This window comes from Cheilinus undulatus, linkage group 20, assembly GCF_018320785.1.
Source record: "Cheilinus undulatus linkage group 20, ASM1832078v1, whole genome shotgun sequence".
NCBI classification, from domain to species: Eukaryota; Metazoa; Chordata; class Actinopteri; order Labriformes; family Labridae; genus Cheilinus; species Cheilinus undulatus.
This window is the reverse complement of record NC_054884.1, coordinates 13,084,295-13,100,150: the sequence shown is the minus strand read 5'-3', so window position 1 is coordinate 13,100,150 and position 15,856 is coordinate 13,084,295. Positions and strand designations below refer to the sequence as shown.

The window sequence follows — 15,856 nt, the reverse complement described above, 5'->3', positions numbered from 1 at the left end:
GCAGAATGATCTGAGGTGAAAGAAGGCGAAAGAGGAAGAAAGCCTGAGATCAGAGCACAAGAGACATGAGACATGGCATCCTTCAACCAGGTTTTTCCTCCACTTTCTACTATCCATTGTCTTATACTTAGTAATTTCATCATTTGACCAGTTTTTAACCCCTAACAAATTGCTGTAAACTATAAGCCTATACTTTTTATATGTGATCACATGCAAGTCTCTCAATGGAACAGTATTGATGAAGGTTAAATATCACACATAGACTCTTCAACTGAAGTCATCCTTGGTCAAAACTTTGACAGCTATAGCTGCTTTCACAGACATAAGCTGGAAGAAAGCACAGTTTCACTTTAAATGAGGTTTAGTGATGGCCAGCACAGCTTTAACAGTCTCAGAGTGGGTCTGCCAGCTCTCTTAGTCCTGTGGGAGGCACTTGCTACACTGATAATGGGTTTTCTGTCCATTTCAATCCAAGCCTTGTACACAGAAATTGTCACTCAGACTGGAACAGATCTGTTTCAGTGTCCTCAAAATGCTTTTCAAGAGTCTGTTGACTGCTTTCTAACACATCAATTGCTGGAGAGAAAAGAAACAGTGTTGTTATGTGAACAAATAGGCACAAAAATAATAATACTCTATAACTCTCTATAAAACAAATAATAGTTAAGAGACCAAAACTAGGGATGGAATTGTCTCTTGCAGCCTGAATAAGATTGTCCTCCAGGATTTTCCTACATTTTGCAACATTTATGTTACCCTCTACCTTTACAAGCCTCCAGGGCTGGCTGCTGGGAAACATCCTCACAACATGATGCTGCCACCACCATGCTTCACAGTGGGGTTTGTGTGTTTGTGGTGATGTGCAGTGTTTGGTGTCCTCCAAACATAGCGTCTCGTCTGATGGCCAAAGAGCACCATTTTGGTCTCATCTCGCAGGAGGGTAATCATCTGTTTTTTAGCACAAGTCGGCCTCCTTCGTTCTTTAAACTAACTCTGGTTAGAAAGTTACATATGTCGAGACATAATCAAACCTTTGTTTACTGAACCAGACATGTCTGGGAGACAGAGTAAAGTGTTGACAGGCAGGATATGAAACAAAGAGAGCAGCCCAGTTGACCCTTACATGAAGCTGCTTTGTGTTAGCTGCATGGTGACAGGAAGGTCACCGCCACAATAAGTGTCTACTCAAGTATGGCCATGCCTGGAGACATGAATAGACCTCCTTAGAAGACATCCATCCCTCCTGCCATCCCTCCTTCCTGCCATCCCTCCACGCAGCCAGCAAGCACATGCTGAGAGCGCCAATACAACAGCTTCCTCTGTTGGCTGGCCTTGTATGAAAACGTGATAGTAATTGCCCACAGATGCCACATTAGGACGAGACAGCAGGGGGAGAGCGGATCGACTCTGAAAAGAATATTGAGAGGGAAAATGGAGGTCATAATTGTGGTTTCAAAGACAGAGAGAGGACTCATTCAGGATCTTCACAGAGGCGTCTGGAGTTCTTCAGGAGAACTCCAGCTCAGGGACAGCGCTGTCATCAAGTGGACACTGAAGAGTAGTTTGGAGACCAGTATACCCACAAAATGGGCAGATTAAAATTCTTTTATGATAGACAGTTTACTATTCAGCCAGGCTCTTTGTCACACGTGCCAGAAAAAAATCAAGTTGAAGAATTTCTTGTGGAAAATGTTGAAGAAGAAAAGCTGAATGGACAAAGTCTGCAATAGATACAGTCTGGATTTCTTCATATTTTCCTATGAATAAATTGCCACTAAATAATTTGAAGTTTTGTCAATCCGAGAACTTGATTTTAAACTCTGGTGGGTCAGCGTTCACAGGTCGGTCACAAAGCCATTTTCAGTGGGATGTGCCGGGAAGAAAATATTTGGAAAGAAGTCCATGATGTGTTTTTATTTAGCAGGACAGATCTCTTTGTTCCATCCCAAGTTCAAACCGCCTCATTTTTCATTAAAAACATTTGGTTATGATTTTGCTATTCAGAAGGCAGTGGTGGATCCTCCTGACACTTAACCACTGATTGAAACGATACTGATACATGGTTTCTTCTATTCAGTGGGAATACAAACTTTAAAGCAATCACAGCCCTTGTGTGAAACTTTTCATTTATATTGTTTTAACACGTCTTATCTCCTCATGATTTCCTCTTGCATAATGTATAAACAGTGTTTTCATCACAAAATTCATTCTGCCTTATTTCTAACATTTACTTGAAATGATCATTGAGGGAAATGTGAAATAGTGTGTTCAGGTAGTGCTCAGCTTACCACTTCAACTGACACCTAACCCCCCTGCAGCAGTTTAAGGCATTTCTCTCTTGTACCTAATCATCTAATTTGCTTTTTAAAGTCATAAAGAAGCATCAGTTACAATTTCATTCAGTTGCAGAACCAGCTTAAAAAAGTAATAGTAGTAGCTTTTATTGTGTTTGATAACATTAATTTACTCTCTGCAGTAGTTATGAAAGCAGAAGCCTACTTGCCCTGCCTATGAACCTAGATCACAGCAGAAACCCCTGATGAAGCACTACGCTATCCACTATGGCTACCAGGTGGGCACTTGCATTGGCCCTGATTAAATCCCTTCATAAAGGTCTCTTGAATTTCATGTGCTTGATAACAGTCTGGGCCTGAACACATGCATACTGAACATTTGATAAATTACACAGCGCCACCCTCTGGTAACAGGAGGTCAGTGCTTGTGAATTTTAAATTACAATTCCTAAATGGTTTTCCAAATCACAATAAAAATTGCCCAGGGCCATCCCAAGACATTGACCTTACACATATATGGGGGTCAGAAGCCTACGTAAAAGGATGTAGACATGCTGTTTTCTTATCGCCAAGAAGCAGGAAGTAGATTTTTCAGGTGCTTAACATACATGTAAAGCCATGAAATTTGGAGGAAAATTTCCTAGTGAGGGTCTGAGAAGAATGCTATGGTTTAAGCTGGTGGGTTGGTGGGTGTGGCCTATCTGCTCAATGGCAGCCCCTACAATTTTTTTTTTGTAACAAAACTGGTCCAGGGGTCCTTCTTTCTTCTCCAAGGGCATTAATCCGATCAACTTCATCTTTGTTGTAAAGTCAGGCCAGCCCTCAAGGATAAAAAGTTATCAAAATTATGTACATAACTCAAAATTGTCAAACTTTATATCTCAAAATGGCAAGAAAAAAAACATCTTTTCCTCATATAATGAGTAGTTCCTGCAAAACTGACCAAATCTGCTATAAAATTGCTCAGCACAATCCAGTAAGTGTCCCAATACTATCTTTTCAAGCTCACAGGTCTGAGACTAAAACTGTTGCCATGGGGACACATTATTTGCCACAGAAGAGGAAGTATAAAAATTACCGCATCTTTTTTATCAACCACAAGTCCTATGTGGTTGATCAAATCAAACTAAATTTGCTCAGAAACGTTCATAGACTCCACCTTGCACCACGATGAAGGTCATGAAGTTTGTCAAAAACTGGCCATGGGAAGTAAAGTTTTGTCAGGGGGTAGAAAATAGAACCATGAAACATGGTTCAAAACATTTTTAGAGAGAAAACGAGATTGTTGATCTCAATTTCTATATGGTGGACATGGCTTAATGGGTCAGTGGCACCCCCTACAAAATTTCAATAAAAACCAGCCTCTTCACCACGTTTAACCTGGGATTTGGAATTTTGATACACAGTATCCAGTGTGTGTCAAAATAATTTTATGCTGGTATAAATTCACTGTAACTTTAAGGAACGCTGTTGGCACATTGAAGGAAATAAAGCATATTTCAAAAGATCACCTATTGTTAAGATCAAGTAATATCTTTATGGCGTGTACTCTTATGTTGACTGTGACAAAAGTTCTGAAGCAGCTGATCTAGCTCCTGTGCCACAAGCCCAACTTACACCAAACCCAGACATGCATGGAGGTGCGAGGACCTGCTTAGTGCTGCCTGCAGCCCTAATTTTAATAAAGCTTCTCTAGTAATAGCAGTCAGAAGCTGCTCCCCCGGTGTGAGTTCACTCTTCAAAGTCTCTTCATTTTTCTTTCATGTTCCTCAGACTTTTATGCAGCTTTAACCTAAAAACCTTCAAGTCTGACGTGTCACTCATCCATCCTGTCATACTCTCAACTCATTTATCCATTCATGACCTCTCTGTGACCCTCCACCTTACACTTATAATGCAGTCATTGATCACTAACTTTAATGCTTGGAAGTCAGTTTGATGTGCTTCTTTGATTCATGGGTTCATAATCCCTGCTGTCTTGAACCTCTGAACCTATCTACAACAGAGTCTATGTTACCAACAGATCAGAGAATGGTTTTAAAGCATGTCAGAAGTGGACAGTTGGTGCAAATGTATTTTTTGTCAAAGTAACTAAAGTGCTAAGCAAAGAGTATAAATGAAATATGGTGATTTTTTTCTGTGGAGTAAAAAATGCCATTGGGATTTTTCTGTCATTGTAATTCTCTCCCTTTGTTCTGCAAATAATGCCTTTGGGGATCAAATTCAGTATAATGATGTGTGGGAAAAAGAAAAAAACTGTCAGAGAGACATGATGAGAAAGACAGGGGGTTGGAAGGAGATTTAGAGAAATCCCTGTCCAGATTGCTGAGGATCAGCTCCAATCTTGATCATTTGGTCTACGAGGGCACAGGAGGTAAAACAAACAGCATCTCTTATTGCTGTCATCACCTGTTAGTGGGCACAGTCAGAAGAAAATCATCTGGCATGGGTAGGCAGTGCACAGTTTAAAGGCTGTCAAACCTTGAGAATTCAAGATATGAATTTGTTAGTTCATAAATTACAAGAAACTGCTATGAGCAAAACAAGTAGGCAGTAGTAGGTAAATACTGGTATGGGCCTCTGTTGAAGCATGAAGCAATGATGTCACTTTTAAACTTTATATCAGCACATACACAGTTCGAAAAAGTAAAACCAGAGCCAGACAACTGCAAAGAAACCACTGAAACCTCTTCACTTATGTGCAAAAAAAAACTAACAGGTTATGATGAATGATTATGCACAGTGTTTGCTGCAGTGACAGCAGGGCAAATGTCTGGAGCTCTGCATGACTGGAGGTGGTGCAACACCTCTGGGTTGACAAAAATAGAGCCTTGGAGGGATGCTATCTTCTGTTTGAGACAGCCCTTGAAGTGGCATCACCGTGCAAACCTGCTTACAATGACAGCAGATAAATCATCACAATGTTCATCACTTTACTGCACATACTAATGACAGTCAACAAGCACAAAATTAAAGCTGGAGCTAATGAGAATGTCATTAGTGTAGGAAGACTTTACAAAATGCTGCAAATGACACTGCAGAAATATAGTTTAGAGCAGAGTGATGAAGGCATGAATGTCCTCACCAAATTATGAGACCTTTTAAAAAGAGAGGATATGGATGTGCTAGCTTTGAGTTAACATTAGCACAGCTCAGTGGTTTACATTGCTGTCTGCTGTATGGGAGGTTGGGGGTTCAAATCCCAGGTAGTGAATGAGTGTCCAGTGTGGGCCCTTGGGCAAGGTCCCAAGAACACCAGTCCCAGTTGTAAGTGGCTTTGGATAAAAGCGTCTGCTAAATGAAACTGTAAAAAGTTCACTGGTTTAAAATGACAATACTATGGCTAATGCAGACTGTTCTAACCCAAAATAGCCACAGTATTGCTTTAATCATCATCATGACTACTGTGCTGCGTAATGCATGCACATTTCTAATACATTCCTTAAGATTGTGTGTCTGTTTCCACCTGCAGCACCACTGTCTGTGTGTAAAGATGCTCTAAAAGTGATAGAGAAAGGACAGCTTTGTGTTGGCAAAACACGTATATATGTAAAATACACATATGTACCAGCCCTTAAATACTCGTGTGCCATGGCTTGGCTTGGCCCTGAGAGAGCTCTGGAACCGCAGTAAGGTCTTCTCTAGAATAACACTGTAATACGTGCACAAGTGGCTGTAATGTGACCCATGACAACGTGAGTTTAAAGACACATTAATTCTTCATTTTGGATGTAGATCAGTGATGACAAATTATGAAGTTTATTAATATCCACAGATGCAGCAGCACCACACTGGGCACAATTAAAACCACTGAAGGTTTTTTAAAGGTATAAACTTATCTTTACCCATTTTGATGTGAAATGTAGATTAATTTAATCAGTGCTTGTTGGTCAAGTACTCTGTAACTTTTCATAAGCTCCCTTAAAAGTGAACTTGTGGCAGGGCAGAGCTCGCCATTGAAGCCCAATACTGAAATAAATAGCCTGATATTTCAGTCCAGTAAAGGCCTATCTTCATCTGTTTGATTTGTTTCACAGATCCATCTGGAAAACCGCTCATACACAGTGTTTGGGAAAGGGCAGAGCCTTTTAAAAAAACCTCGAGGGTGATTGGATAAACGTTCTACCTGTCACATCTTTGCAGGCCAATCAGAGCAACAAAACGTGATGTAGCTGCTATCGAGCTGTGCCCCTACCAAGGACTAAACTCCATAGGGAACTGCATAACGAGAACCATGGCAACTGTAGACATGTCAGTAAACAACATTTGAAAAGTAAACAACTCACTGCTGTTCTTTGTTTTTCTTTTAATGAAGAAATTTTGTCAAGTTCTGATAAAACTGGCGCTTTAGCAGCATCTACGCTAATGTCTTCCGCCATAATTACACCAGCCTTTTGTTGCTGCTTGCTTACGGAACGACTTCACCACGCCCGAAAGCACTGCTCCTCGACACTGATTGGTCCTGTTACTTTCTAACCAGGCCCAAACGGTTCAGACGGGAGCTTTGCAAGATGGATTTGCCAGGGAGAAAAACGGAAACGGGCATATCCATCTGCCATGCAAGGTTAACAATTTTGTGCTATGATTGAAAGTCCAATATTTTATTCTTTCTTCAAAAATATCGGTATTATATATTTACATCTAAAAGTATTGGTATTGTATCAAATTGAAAAATGTTGGTATCGCCCATCTCTAACAGATAAAGTGCTGTAGATGTGTATGCTATGCTCGCTGTGCTCATATTTGCACATTGATAAGTGCTCGTACAATGTGATTTTTAAAACACCTGGCTCTAATACCAATACCTCGATAAAATTTAAGGATGTTGTAGTACTAAAAACCTGTTGCAACCTTCAAGCGACGCTTTTATTCTGGAAACCCCCCCCCCCAATCAGACACCAGTGTGGGTTTCTAGCTTTAATTTGCATTAAAGTCTGCATTTCTATCCGTATACAGCTGTTATGGCTGAAGTAGCATGAGTGTTGTCTGATACAGACTCTACAGATAAACAGACAAGGAAAAGTCCACTGATGCATGCCTCCTTTGATACAGCAAAGTTGTGACATCAAGATGTGACAAGTTTTGACATTACAGTTAAGACAAAAAAGGAAAAATGAAAATGAAATAGAAATGGCTAGAAATGTTATTAGTCTGTCCAAAATAGTTTCAGTTCTCTGGCTATCCTAGAAGATCAAAAATGATCTCTTACCCTAAATGGCATTTAAAAGTTGAGTAACCTAGACACAATACTACCCATGCTACTTTTTTCAAAGTACCTTTAGTCAAATTTCTCCTAGATGTCTAGACATGCATAACCAAGATAAAAGAAATAAATGTGCAGGGACAAGTAGCGGCATAAAAAACAGCATGGATAAACAGCGCTGCTTGTAAGCACTGGAGGAGATCCACTCAGGGGGCAAACCGTCATGAAAAATGCACTGGGAAAATGCTGGAGGGCTTCTGTAAAACCAAACCAGTTTTCCTCCTTGATGCACCCATAGGACTCAATCTCCCATAAACAGGTAGCTACATTTCATTTCTGAGAGCAGGACCCAGAAATAAACCTGATACTGTCACTGGTTTTTCTATCCAACATGTTAAAACATGCTTCAAACAGCACGTTCGGCACAGAGACAAAGAAGAAAGTAGGCACCTGCTAAATGCCACTGCACGCACACACACACACCTACTATATTCACACTTACACAGTGACATTCACACACCAGACAAAACATCTTCCAGGATGCTCTCAACTTCCTGTTTAAAGGTCTAAGTGAAACAGTGCGTGTCTAACCTTTTGTAAAGCCATATCATTTATAATTCTGACTGTCAAAGTCAGGACATGTTTTGTTGCAAAGGGGGAATTTTTCACATGAGGTGCTGCCTTCAATTTACAGTTCAAATTGAAATCATTAAAGCTCCTTTGAGAAGTTTTAGCTGGGTAAGACAGACAAAAAATTAAAGTGAGCTAAAAAAAGAAAAGGAAAGCAGATGTTTAGGAAAACAGCACTAACACGTACAGAAAAGATAAGCTATAAGACTGACGCTTCATCCACAGGGGGTGTTATTCGTATAAGCAATGGATCACCTCAACATTACTCTTGTATTTTCTGTTGTGTTCTCTTTGCTGTTCATTTTCATGTGCATTCCTGGCACGAGGAACAGGACGTTTGTGGATGATGCCAACTCATAGTGAAGAACCGTAGATGTGGGACAAGAAGTGATTTCTTCACAGTAAGTGCTATCAAACTGCCAAAGTTTTGTGCTATTTATGACCAGTTCAGTTTGCCAAAAAAAAAAAAATCTTTCACTACTTTTGAGTCCTGAAAGTAGTGGCACATTCAGGGAAATGTTTAAAAGCTCACAGAGAAACAGCTACAGACACTGATTAACTCACTAAATTCTGGAGGAGCGGAGTCAGAGAACGCTCACATGTGGTCCACTTTCTCAGTACAGTTCAGCACGCTTTGATCTTGCTTGTGTTTTCAGCTGATGTCTGTCCAGCCTTGCTGGTCATGATGGGACAATCTTTTTTAGAGTTTCCATTAATAAGAGCTGGTTTTAGGCTCCCAAACGGCTCTTCCTTTGGCACTTGTTTGGTTTTTTAAATTTGTATTAAATAACAACAAAAATGAAAGAAAGAAAACTGGCACTAAAATGGGGGCTACATCCTTTGGTTGACTTAATTGAGTCATTTTGTACAAAATATTTGTGAACAAAACACTGTTCAGCTACCTGCCAGGTCAGGTCAGGTATGGGAGCATAAGCCGGTTCCACACTTTGCCACGTCAGCCCTGGTCCTGTACTGATCTGGCCTCCTGATGGCCATCAACCATGGATTTTTTTGACAAAATGCTTGCCTGCCTCTTCACTTAGTACAAGACTCCTCAGGACTCCTGTCTACTTTTACCTGGCAAGATGAGTAGTAGGTGTGCAGGATGAAGACATCTGTGGTATCAACTGCCTCCGCAGGAAAAACAAAACATACAAAAATTACTCTCTGCACAGTGTAGAGATCATACCTAATGTTTGGAATTTTTCTAACTGACTTTCCATCCGCCTCATCAGGATGACATGACTGCAAGAAAAAAAAACTGTAGCTGTGTTCTTTTTTTTGTAGGTCCATTGGGGCCCATAAGTTAGGGAAGGGTAGGTAGTATCAGTGTTGTCACTAGTTGAAGCTTGCATGTATGGAGCCAGATTCTGTTGAAGATGGCAGTGCTGTTTGAACTGTAAGCGCCATGTGGTAGAAAAGGTAAGATAAAGAGCGCTGATATGTGGATAGTCAGCAATGACAGCTAGCACAAAAAGGGCGTCTCTAAGACGCTTGAGATCACTTTCCAGCCTTCCTGAGGTATTGATAGACCAAAAAAAAAAAAAAAAAAAAAAAAAAAAAGCAGGGGAAGGGAGGTTCCAACTTGGCAAACCCCAGTGATATCCTGGCTCTTGCTGCCCATCGATCAGAGCTTAATTAGGTTTAAGGGTCTCTTCATTTAGCACTTATCCTTTAATTAGGGCCTAAGTATCTTGGATACATTCTAAAAGACAAAATATTGAAGAAAAAAACTTGTGTTAAACATGTAAAAAATTATACAATCAAAAATCATCTATTCTTCTTTCATCACTAGCACTTCAGCAGTATTCTACTCCACCAAAAAGAAATGCTACTGTTTCACCAGCTGACAGATGGATGGGTATTCTAAGAAAAATAAGATATTTTTCATGAAATTTACAAATGGACTTATAAAACAATCATTTCTGACCTTTTTCTCTTTTATTTAATCTGCACAGAGGGAATAGCCCTCCCAGAGTGGCTGGGGATTTTTCTTTTTTTGGTTGTTTACTATATGATAACAGGAAGCACTGATGAAATCAGGATACTGCTGGTGTTGATCTGCGGCCGAGACCGGCCTCCTTTTACTTACTCTAAAATGAAAGCTAAATACCCTATACTGCCTGTGCAGTATGTGTGATGCAGTCTACTCATCATTCTGTCTTTAAAAAGTAGGTTAATTTTCTCAACCCGTGGAGGAACACTTAATCCCTAATCCTTTAAAACTGAGGCACATGGCTTTCATGTAACTATGTAAATTGTAATCTAATTGTGAGTTAAGCTCTGAAACAAATGAACAGGAATCAAAATTACAATATTTGCTTTTAAGAAGTAATCAATTAAAAGTCTTGTGCTTCACAGAACATAAATGTTCAAGAGAAACCTTGAAATTTAATTTTATAAGAAAAACAATAAGCACATGAATTTACATCATTGTCCTGTTCCTATCATAAATAAGTCTATTAAATTTAAGTGTGTCACTTAAATCCCATTAAACAACTAGAAAAGCACTCGGAGAGCACAGACCTCCGCCATTAGCCCAATAGTACAGAATCCTTCAAAAAGTTCCTGGATCCAGACGGTGATCTGGATCACTCCTAAAATCTAAGCAGTTCTTCCTTATGCCATTTCTGACATTTCCTGAAAATTTCATCAAAGTCCGTCCATAACTTTTTGAGTTATGTTGCCAACAAACTAACAAACTAACAAACCCTGCCGATCACATAACCTCCTTGGCAGAGGAAAAAAAGATCAGTAATTAAGTAACTTTAAAAACGCACATTGTAAAATTTGCTAGAATTGTCATGAGATGTACTCAGATGCTTTAAACAACTTCTCAGACACACAATATACCTTTTTTCTACAGACTGATTGTGCCTTTTCTCAACCACAGACAAATTCATGAGAGTTGTACTCACAAGTGTATAAACTGGGTAGGTGAGTGAAATATTAGGATGGGATAAATTGTTGACCAAAAACGTGTAGGTGCGTACAACTCTTCAGGAGGAATGGCAGGCGATCCCACAGAGACAGATTAATGGCCTCGTAACATCTATGAGTGGCCGATTTGGTGCGAGCAAATGGAGGTCATACCAGATATTGAAATTTGGACTTGTAAGAATGGGTGGTACTGTCAACTTTTTACTGCGTGATTGAATAAACTGTTTCCTTGATTCCTGATTTTTGTGTGTATGTCTCCCACAAGATGTGTGCAATAATAAAAATAACTATAATTGGAAATATAGTTCATGAATTACATGTAATATATTCATGAATTTCAATGTGCGTTTTTAAAGTTACTTCGTGTATAATCCACAACTACAGCCGAGTGTTAACAGAAATTGGACTACATGTCATGATACCAGGTTTTTAAACCTATAATACACTCTAGTAAAAAACAAACACTGTCCAATACATTAGCAAATGTTTGAAATATTGCCAACATTTTCATACAGTTTCTGTTGTAAGGCAGAAGTTAGAAATATGAATGAATGTCTTAGGTTGTTCAAGAGCCTCAGGAAATTTCCAAACAGTGGATTTAAGTAACAGAGATGGTCTCTAAGACAGCAGAATATTATCTGCTTTAAATAGTCTATATTGGCTATAATCACTGGTAAGTAGGAATGCGCTGATGCTTCAGTTCAACATCGGTAATGGCTAATGTTGGCCATGCTTACAAACACTGGATATTGATCATATTATATGGCAAGAATAGATATCAGTTATTTCTTTCAAATGTTTATGTCCAGTGAATTTTATGCAGGCATCTTTTGAATCAAATAAAATTCTTTTAGAATGGTAAATTAGATAAAAACTCTGTTCTTTTGATGGGAGTAACTTGGATAAGGGAAGAGGAAATTTTCTGCTGACACTACAAAAGTAGGAAAAAGTCCTAAAGATCCTTACAGATAGTAAACTGATATGTGTGTCAGTGAGAGTTCAGATTTGAAACTTACTTTGAAGTGTGGACTTCGAGTGTACATTTTGAAGTATAGACTTTGAAGTATGAAATTCAAAGTCTATACTTCAAAGTGCAAACTTTAACGTTAACAATTCAAAGTGCAAAAGCAAATTGTACAATTCAAAATTTACTTTAAGCTACACACTTTAAAGAGCACACTATTAAGTATGCACTTTGTAATGTACACTTGGAACTGGACTTTGAAGTGTACACTTCGAAGTGTACTTAATGTGTACACTTTGAAGTGTGCACTTTGATGTGTCTACTTTGAAGGGTACACTTGGAATTGGACTGTGAAGTGTGTACATTGAAGTGTACACTTAGGTGTGTTCTTTGAAGTGTGCACTTTGGACTCTAAACTTCAAAATGTACTTTAAAATGTGGACTTTGAAGTGTACACATTTAAGTGTACACTTTGTAGAGTACTTAAAAGTGTGCAATTTGATAAGAACAATTCGGGAGGTACTTTAAAGTGTGCACTTTGAATTGTGTACTTTGACGTAGTGCTGGGTGATTAATTGAAAAATATTTAAAACCGACATTTAGAGCCAATAACCAACATAAACCTGCTGTGTGAGTTATTTCAGTTTTGTCCCCCTGTAAACCTCTCTAATGCACCATAGAAGCACACTACATGAGAGGTAGTCACGTGACACTGCCCCATCCAGTGCTACATGGAAGCTCTAGTCTACGGGGTAAAACTCAAACTACTGGGCGGCAAGGGAGGGCGAGCTTTGAGCGTTTCTCTCTCTCTCTCTCTCTCTCTCTTTGCACATCAGGCCGGTGTTTGTATGATACATATGATTAAGGTAATACGTATGCAGACCAAACATAATCATATCTGGGCATCACACATTAGTGAATTAACACCAAAGATATCTAGTTATGAATACGGGTGCCATCCATGATCAATCGATAAGTGCGCAGTGGTTGCTCACTCTGCATCTCTCTCCTGTAAATGCATCCTCTCCTGTTAAACGTCAACTTCTACCATTGTTTAGATTGTGGATCTATGTACAAACTCCATCAACTTTGAAAGTGTGCACTTTGAAATGTTTCTTTAAAGTGTGCACTGCAACTTGTTCACTTTGACGTCTGCACTTTGAAGTGTACAATTCGAAGTTTACTTTAAACTGTGACATAGCAAATTGAAGCGTGTGTCAGTGAGAGTTCAGGTTTGAAACTTAACCACAGGTAAGGGGTTCAAATCCTGGCCACACTAATCCTCTCCTCCTCAGGAGGAACATTGACTGGCTGCTCCAGGTGTGTGTGTGCATGACTTTTTGTGTGCTAGTGTGTGCTTCTGCCATCTGGCCCTAAAGTCTGCTTCCTACCTTCTTTCCAAACAGGAAGCTAAAACAAATCCTTGATGACATGGGTCACTGGTTTAATTGTCTCCGTGGGATTTCTGCGCAGCCGGCAACCAAACTGCCCCTCTTTTCATCTCAATGGCAGCAGAGTCTGGAGGTTTCTTCAATCGATTTATCACTCTTACAAGCCAGAACGGTTGCATGTGCCCTGACAACGACACTGCGCTGAGTTCAACTCATCCCATTCAAATGCATCCATACACTAATGGACACTTTTGTGGGAGCAAATTTGGGTTAAGTGTCTTACCTAAGGACACTTAAACATGCAACAGCTTGAGATCAAACCCCCGTTTTGGTTGCAAGACAACTGACTCTACCCACTGAACCACAGTCGCTCTCTGTATGGCCCTTTTTCATTTAAAAATATCAGATAAGATGTCAAAGATATGTGTGTGTGTGTGGGGGGGGGGCTAAGTTTGCTCTGAGGTTTAAAAAAATAATTGTATATGACCTATTTCTTAGAGTTTCATCAGTGAAAAACTATCAATGTTGTTCTTAGCATTCATCAACAATACTGATAAAGCCTCCCACATATTGGCCTAACCCTTTCAAAGTAAATCAATTACACAAGACTGATCATAAGAAATCAACCAAATCTACCCCGCTTAGTGAGACAGGCTAATAACTGTGTGTTGTATGAAGACTATATTGTTTAAAATCCATAGAGGAGTAGAGAGAGCACACCTGTGACTCTCACTCAGTAAGACTCCTGTCATCACAAACGGGCGAAAGGCTTCACCAGAACATGGGATTTTGATTTGAAAGAGAGCCGCTCCAGATGTGTGAAACTCCCTGTAAGTGCACACCAAGCGTTTACTGATCGCACATGGGTCTCCCCTTCACGCTTCGCGAGACCCCACCCAGAGACCCCTGTGTGCTGCAGAGGCGTTACACATTACCTGCACGGTGAACGAAATATCTGCCAACCAATAAAAGAGACAACGAGGTGTGTGGAGACTGACTGCCGGTGTGGGAAGCAACATACTAGGTGTAAACCACCGTGTTCTCTCGCTTACCTTCAAACAGAGTCCGGTTCCCGTAGCCCTCCACAGCACCAACGGCTCCACCGGCGAGATGCTAACGGTCACTTCTTAAGTTATCCATCACGCGGGCAGGAGGAAGATTAGTTTCACTATCAAGCGCGAGCTCCAGATGTTCAGCAGGGCGGTGTTCAAGTCCTGTAAATATGTGAAATATGAGCAGAGTAACCCCGCTCTTCAGTGGAGATGTGTCTCCAAAACACCGGCTCACGGTCTCAGTGTGAATGTAGTGACTCCAGGCTCGCCCACGATGCTGCAGCTGCTGTAGTCTCAACCGCTGGATGACAGGACACCCACCGACCGACTGACTGACTGCTACTACCCGGGATGACCTCAATGCGCCTCCTACCGGCCAACAAGAAAACTACATCTAGAGTGAACTCCAGGACTAGAAAAATATTTGGACGCTTTCTTCAATATGTCTTCACGTGAATTTAATTATGAGGTCTAGCTAATGATACCCAGAGGAGTAAAAACTACACGACTATTGTATTCAGGTAAACGAATAGTTACTTCTGTTAAATTTAGTTAAGTAAAAGTAGTCTACTGGTCTGTAAGCCTACTCAAGTTCAATTTAAGTACTGAGTACTGTGTAGCAACTGAGGAGCTACACAGCAAAATATGATCTTTACTAATTGGCAAGAGCAACAAGAGAATAGGTCTCCAATCAGGTTGCTCAGGTAAAGTCACACCTCTGATAATGTAAAATACACATTTTAACACTTAAAATGATTAATATTGGTCCACAGTTCATATAGCCTAATTAAACTACACCTGAAAGTTTTAAATACCTTTCAATATCAGAGAGCTGCAGTAACTCTCAAAAAAAAGGCATTCAACGTCTTCTCTAGCAAGAACAAAGAACTTTAAAAATCACTTAAAAGTGTGCACTTTGAAGGGTAAACTTTGATGTGTCCACTTTAAGGTATACACTTTGAAGTTTACTTTAAAGTGTGTCCTTAAAGTGTGCACATTAAGATGTGCACTTTTAAGTGTGTTCTTTAAAGTGTACACTTTGACCTGTACTTTAAAGTGTGCACTTTGAACTGTACACTTCAAGGTGTACTTTAAAGTGCACACTCCAAAGAACAAACTATTAAGTTCACTTCGAAGTGGACTTTAAAGTGAACACTTGGAAGTGAACTCTACAGTGCAATTTGCACTTTGATGTGTCAACTTTGAAGTGTACACATCGAAGTGTAAACTTAGAAGTGGACTTGGACGTGTGCATATTAAAGTGTACACTTTGATGTGTGCACTTTAAATTGTGCACTTTAAATTGTACACGTTGATGTGTACTTTGAACTGTGCACTTTGATGTGTGAACTTTGAATTGTGCACTTAAAAGTGTACTTTAA

General features: G+C 39.8%; 1 protein-coding gene across 2 annotated transcripts in view; it reads right to left on the bottom strand.

The window, feature by feature from the left end:
* The window catches only part of rhbdf1b (rhomboid 5 homolog 1b (Drosophila)), a 65,075-nt gene extending 50,334 nt beyond the window's left edge, over nucleotides 1–14,741 (bottom strand). The window contains exon 1 of one of the 2 annotated variants that reach the window (XM_041815180.1): nucleotides 14,475–14,741. The gene's annotated coding sequence lies outside the window, so the exon portion shown is untranslated. The remainder of the gene's footprint in view (nucleotides 1–14,474) is intronic. The other variant, XM_041815181.1, reaches the window with a different exon arrangement.
* Between the last annotated feature and the right edge of the window lie 1,115 nt (nucleotides 14,742–15,856).